The following is a 7,169-nucleotide window of genomic DNA, read 5'->3' as shown; positions in this document are numbered from 1 at the left end:
AATTACTATAAACTTCCCTCTTAAAATTGCTTTCACTGAGTCCCAAAGATAGTGACCTGTTGTTTCCATTTTCATTTATCTCCAAGTATTTTTTTTTTTTATTTCTTTGGTTTCTTTTTGGCCCATTGGTTGTTGAGTAGTATGCTGTTTAGACTCCATGCATTTGTATTCCTTCTAGTTTTTTTTTTTCTTGTAATTGATTTCTGGTTTCAAGCTGTTGAGGTTGGAAAAGCTGCTTGATATGATTTCAACCTTCTTCAATTTATTGAGACTTGTTTCGGAGCCTAATATGTGATCTAGCCTGGAAAATGTTTCATGTGCCTTGAAAAGAATATGTATTCTGCTGTTTGGTTGGAATGTTCAGTATTATTTATTGACTTCATCTGGTCTAATATGTTATTCAAAGCCACTCTTTCCTTATTGATTTCTTTGTCTAGATGATCTATCCATTGATGCAAGTAAGGTGTTAAAGTCCCCTACTATTATTGTATTATTATCATTTCTCCCTTTATGTCCGTTAATATTTGCTTTATATATTTTGGTGATTCTATGTTGGGTGCATAGATATTTACAACTGTTATAACCTCTTGTTAGATCATTCCCTTTATCATTATGTAATGTCCTTTGTCTCTTGTTACAGTCTTTGTTTCGTCTATTTTGTCTGATACAAGTCTTGCTATCCCAGTTTTTGTTTTTGCTTTTTTTTTTTTTTTTTTTTTTTTTTTTTTTTTTGCTTCCATTTGCATGGAATATCTTTTCCCATCCCTTTCACTTTCAGTCTGTATGTGTCTCTAGGTCTAAAGTGAGTCTCTTGTAAGCAGTGTATAGATAGGTCTTGTATTTTAACCAACTAAACTCACCCTATTTCTTTGGATAGGAACATTTAGTCAATTTATATTCAAGGTAATTAATAATAAGTATGAACTTGTTGCCATTTTGTTAATTGTTTTCTGGTTGTTTTTGTAGTTCTCTGTTCCTTTCTTCTCTAACTCTCTGCCCTTGAGGTTTGATGACTTTCTTTAATGTTATGCTGGGATTCCTTTCTCTTGTTGTGTGTATGTGCATGTATTATAGGTTTTTGGATTTTATTTACCAAGAGGTTCATATATAACATCCTATGTATACAGCAGTCTATATTAAGTTGATAGTTGCTTAAGTTCGAACACATTCTAAGAGCACTACATTTTTATTCCCCCTCCACATTTTATGTATTTGATGCCACATTTTACATCTTTATTTTGTGTATTTCAAGTAATTTTGGTAGATATAATTGATTTTACTACTTGTGTCTTTTAACCTTCATACTAGCATTATAAGTGATTGATCTACTACCCCTTTACAACCTGGATGTCTGTATCCTTCCCCAGGTTAGGAAGTTTCAGCTATGACTTTTTTTTTTTTTTAATTTTTTAACGTTTATTTATTATTGAGAGACAGAGAGAAACAGAGCATGAGCATGGGAGGGGCAGAGAAAGGAGGAGACACAGAATCTGAAGCAGGCTCCAAGCTCTGAGCTGTCAGCACAGAGTCCGTTGTGGGGCTCAAACCCCCAAACCACGAGATCATGACCTGAGCTGAAGTCAGACACTTAACCAACTGAGCCACCCAGGTGCCCCTTCAGCTATTACTTCTTAAAACAAGTTTTCTGCCCCCTTCTCTCTCTCTTCTCCTTCTAGGGCCCCTATAATGCACATGGTAGTATACTTGATGTCGTTTCATCCTAACTTATCCTCACTTTTTACTTCTTTTTTTCTTCTTGATGTTCAGAGTGGTTGCTTTCAACTTCCCTGTCTTCCAGAGTGCTGAACTATTCGTCTGCATCCTCAAATCTATTATTCGCTCTAGTGTGTTTTTCAGCTCAGTTATTATTTTCTTCAGCTCTGATAGGTTCTTTTTTAAATTTTTTTAAATTTTTTGAAATCTCTTTGTTGAAGTTCTCACTGATTTCATTCACTCTTCTCTCATCTGTTGAGTATCTTTATGACCATTACTTTGAACTCTTAATCAGGTAGATTGCATTTCTCCATCTCCATTTAGCTCTTTTTCTGGGGGTTCATCTTGTTCTTCTATTTTGGAACATATTCCACTATCTCCTCATTTTGCCTCTCTGTTTTTGCATATTAGTTAAGTCACTTATATCTCCTGGTCTTGAAAGTAGTGGCCTGTATAGAAGTCCTGTGGTGCCAGTAATGCATTTCCTCTTGGTCACAGAACCTGGTGCTCCAGGGGGTCCTCTATGCGGGCTGTGTGAGCCCTCTTGTTGTGGGTGGGCTGAAACTGCTATGGACACACTGGTAGGTTGAACTGCCCCCAGCTTGGCTGTAAGCAATGACTGGCCAAGATTGATGTGGGCACACTGGTTGCCATGTCTTGCCCCAATCCCTGCATTGCCAGCTGAGAGGCCGGGCTGTGGCTACTGCAGGAGTGCTGGTTGGTGGGGCTAGGTCCCCCTCTCCGTGGGTCAGGAGTCACTCTGGACAGGTGCCAATATCAGCTCCAACTCTCCACTGGGTGTGGCAGGTGGTAGTCACTCTAGGAAGACATTAGTACCAAATGAGTATGCTTACTAGGTATGGCAATGTAGAAGGCACTTTGGACACCTGCCATAGCAGGCAGGTTGGGTGTGGTAGGTCTAAAGGGGAAAGCTGGGGTGGGGCAAGTGGTGTTGACAAGGTAAATGGAGGATGTCAGAAATGCCTCCCACAGGTGTTTAACTAGAAAGGCTGAAGGAAGACAAGAAAAATGGTGCCCACTAGCCCTTCCATTCCAAGAGAAAGCTCCTGCAGATCCCTGTCCCTCTGGCACATGTCCTAAAATTATTCAACAAATCTTTCACATATAACCCAGGTGCTTTTCAAATTGCTACTTCTGTGCCAGATCTTGGAACAAGTGATACACTGCACTGGCTCTTTAAGAGCAGAGTTATAGCCATCTACTTCTCCCAGAGTTAAGCCCAGCTACTTTCCAAAGCTCCTGGAGTTAAGCCCTGCTGATTTTCAAAGACAGACATTATCATAGCTCATCTTCCTTGTGCAGGTCTCCAAGGCTGGAGGTGCCCAGTGTGGTACTTGACCCCTTTGCTCCTCTGTGCCTCTGATGTCCCTCCTACTTGTGGGTTGCCACACCAGGGGTTTGGTTGGCAACAGAATCTCTGCCTCTCCTACCCTTTTTGATGTAGTCTTCCTTTTAAGTCTTTAGCTGTGGATAGTCTGTTCTACCAGTTTTCAGGTCATTTTTAGAGTGAGTTGCATTACACGTAGCTTTTGCCTCAGTGTGTCTGTGGGAGGATGTGAATTCGGAGGCCTCCTACTCTGCCATCTTCCCTGGCTCTCTTCCTAATCTACTCTGATAAGGGCATCAGTCATATTAGATTACAGCCCATCCTAATGACTCCCTTTCAACTTAATTACCGCTTTAAAGTCCCCATCTCCAAATATAGTCACATTCTGAAGTACTAGGGGTTAGGACTTCAACATATGAACTTGTGGGTGGGGGGAACACAGTTCAGCCCATAGCACCATGGCAGGACTAATACTGTATCTCCACCTGTTCCTCTCTGCATACACTTATGTTGTGACCTAAGCCTTTGGCTATATGCCCTTCACTGACAAAAGTCAGAGCTCCATTCAGTTTGTTGCAATCTGTCACTCGTCTCTGAGTCCCCAGACACTGACCTTAACCACCAGTTTCCAGTTATTAAAGAAGTTGAATACACTGTAAATTTGGGGGGAAACAACTTATTAACAAAACAAACTTTTCCTAGAGAAGAACCAGATGGCTAAGAACAAATTCAAGCCCACTGATCTATTTATTGTATTTGGCCACATTGTTGTTATTTTATGAAATCAAGAGATTTTATTTTTTTAAATCTGCAGTTTTGACTCCTTGAAAAATGCAGAGATATGGCAACTCAAAGCTGTGTAGCAATAGTTAGCTTGGACATATTACCAGCTGCCATATTTATTTCTTTTTTAAATTTTTATTATTTATTTTAATATCGTAATTAATTCTCATGTACCTGGTACATAACTAGCAATTATTAAAATGTTCCCAATTTCATTTCACCTATCCCTCTCCATGGTTTGCTTTTTGCTTAAATATTTTTAAAGCAAATCCCAGACATTTTAGTATGCCTTTGTAACTGAAAAAGATTTTTTTAACATAACCACTATGCCATTATTATATCTTTAAAAATAAGCAATAATTCCTTAATAATATTTAATATACAGTATATATTCATATTTTCTTATCTCAAAATTGTATTTGTTATAGTTTGTTCCAATTAAGATTCAAAATTACTAACCACATTTGATTGTTATGTCTCTTAAAATCCTTTTAAAATATCATTTAATTGATAAAACTGGGTCATTTATCTTATAGAATGGCCCAGATTTAGAATTTGGCTGGTTGTTTCCTTGTGGCATCATTTGATTTGTTCTTCTGTCTTCCATATTTCCTATAAACTGGTAGTTTGGCCTAAAGCAGCACTGTACAACCTCACTTTCTGCAGGAAGGCAAATTTTCTATGTCTATGCTGTCCAGCAGACTAGCCATGACTGCATGTGATGAGTAAGCCCTTGAAATAACTGAGGTACTGAATTTTCCAGCCTGCCATGTAGCTATCTGTGGCTATGAACTAACATTTAGTGGACAGAAGGAAGTGATGGACTCAACTTCTGGATCTCGCCTTTAAAGGGAAGGGAATCAGTTTTCACTCTCCCTTCTTCAGGCTTCTGCCTGACATGTGAATGTAGTGATGAGTATAAAACACTAATAAGCGTGTAAGCAATATTCTAGAGATGACAGAGCAATTAGAATAAACCTGGACCCCCAATATCATATCAACCCCAGACTGTTTATGTTTAAAATATTATGGGAGACTAAAACTTCTATCTTACTTAAGCCACTGTGAATTTGGAACTTACTACAAAGCCAACAGACTCACTAATACATATCCCATTTAACTTATTACAGAAGCCCACGGGGACAGGAAAAGGCTCTTAATAACCATGTGCACAGGAGTACTGTTTCTATGGATGTCAGTCATCCTTCTCCCTCACCTGCTAGGTGTGTCTTCAATTATCTAATAGGCGAAGTACCAATAGGTTTTGCAGGGATGGCATATGCATGAGCTCAATAAGGAATCTTCCCTTACAGAGGCCAGCCCTGCCAAGGTTGAGTACCTAATTTTCTAGCAGGGTAGCAAATCCTAGCACTAGGATGGTACCATTCCTCTAAGGTCCTGACAGCTAGCTACCTGTTGCCAGGCTGATTTTATTTGACCCCTTTCGTCATGTAGACCATACCAAGAATAAATGCTTAAATTTGCATTTGAATAGGCTTTCCCTATCCATCATTCTTCTGCCAGGACTAACATCTGTTTACTTACTGAACATCCTATACCAATATGCTTTCTTAGTCAATATTGCCTCTAAACAAAAATTTGCTTTATTTATTTATTTTAATGTGTATTTATTTTTGAAGGAGAGAGAGACAGAGCATGAGCAGGGGAGGGGCAAAGAGAGAGGGAGACACAGAATCTGAAGCAGGCTGCAGGCTCTGAGCTGTCAGCACAGAGCCCAACACGGTGCTCGAAGTCACGAGCTGTGAGATCATGACCTGAGCCGAAGTCGGATGCTTAACCGACTGAGCCAGCCAGGCACCCCTACACAAAAACTTATTTAATGACAAAAAAATGTAAAGGAGTAATATAATGCTCCTGCTGTTCTTATCACGTACTCTGGCCTTAAAGAACAGAACTGTAGAGGGGTACCTGGGTGGCTCAGTTGGTTGAGGATCCAACTCTTGGTTTCAGCTCAGGTCATGATCCCAGGATTGTGGGATTGAATCCTGTGTCAGGCTCTGCACTGAGTGTGGAACCTGCTTGAGATTCTCTCTCTCACCAAAAAGAAAAAAGAAAAAGAAAACAAAAGAAAAAGAAAAAAAGAACAGAACAGTAGAATGGTTAAGAAGGGAAATCATTAACACCAAACTAAGGCTGCATAACCATTTGTGAAAATGAGAACAAGACCTGTACTATATTTCCTTGACTGGGCAACTGGCCATCAGAATAATATTTACATCTCCCAGTTTTCCTTGCAACTGTCTATGGTTCTGAACGATGATTTAATGGATAGAGGAAGTGACAGATTCAACTTCTGGGTCATGCCTCTAAAGGGAAGGTAATAGCTTTCACTTCTCCTTCTTCAGACTTCAGGCTTCTGCCTGGCATGCAAAAGTAGTACCAGAAGATTAAATATTTGCCCCTTCCCCTTATTTTTTTAAGAATTAGCATAATTTAAACAAGATCCCTAATCTCTTTCCTCTTCCTTTTCCCCTAAGGGAAAAGTTAGTTGCTTTTCCCCTAAGTTGCTTATAGCAGTAGCCTTCAAACCTCTTTGCGAGAATTCTTCAAAAGAATTTTTAAAAAACATTGTTGTACAATTTTAGGTAACCTAAAATTTTTCAGCATGAGCTTAAGGGGTTAAAATTTGTGGCAATTATATATATTGACATTTTTAAATAAAATACATCATTCTTTTAAGTAAATTCACTACAAACTCAACAGTATAGTAATTTGAAAGCTACTAACATCCATTTAAAAATATATGAACAACCTCTCTCTATTTTTTAATTCCAGTGTAGTTAACATACAGTAATTATAGTAAGTTTCAGGTGTACAATATAGTGATTCAACAATTCTATACATTATCCAGTGCTCATCACGGTAAGTGCACTCTTACTCTCCTTCACCTATTTTACCCAACCCCACCCCCACTGCCCATCTGGTAGCCATCAGTTTTGAACAAGCTCTTTTTCAAAAGTCAAAAGTTTCTGCAAATATTTTCGCTGTTCTGATTTTGCAATAATTCTTGCAGGCTAAACATTTGCTATATTAAGACCGTGCATGTGTCCCCAGACCTAGTTATTTCCCTAAGTCTGGTTTTATCAATGCTGGTGATAAACCAAGTCTGACTCATAAAATGAAACTTATGTAGGAGATGTCTCTGACTCTAGGCATTTGATCATCCTTGAAAATGAAAGCAAAGCAAGAGTAATAACTTTTGAAGATAACCACTGCTAATTTGATGATTACCGGTTGCCATTAAATGAATTATAAAACTAAAAAGTAATTAAAAAATAAAAGTCAAAAGTTTTAGATCATTATT

At 38.5% G+C, this 7,169-nt stretch overlaps 1 non-coding gene across 1 annotated transcript; it reads left to right on the top strand.

Annotated features, from left to right (window-relative positions):
- Window positions 1-6,834: 6,834 nt before the first annotated feature.
- Window positions 6,835-6,966, top strand: LOC121034264 (small nucleolar RNA SNORA72). The gene has a single exon (XR_005792345.1). It is a non-coding gene; the product is annotated as a small nucleolar RNA SNORA72 (small nucleolar RNA).
- Window positions 6,967-7,169: the final 203 nt, after the last annotated feature.

This window comes from Herpailurus yagouaroundi, unplaced genomic scaffold, assembly GCF_014898765.1.
Source record: "Herpailurus yagouaroundi ecotype Mexico unplaced genomic scaffold, PumYag 159, whole genome shotgun sequence".
In the NCBI taxonomy this organism is placed as follows: domain Eukaryota; kingdom Metazoa; phylum Chordata; class Mammalia; order Carnivora; family Felidae; genus Herpailurus; species Herpailurus yagouaroundi.
The sequence above is the reverse complement of the archived record's forward strand: the minus strand, read 5'-3'. Positions and strand labels throughout refer to the sequence as shown.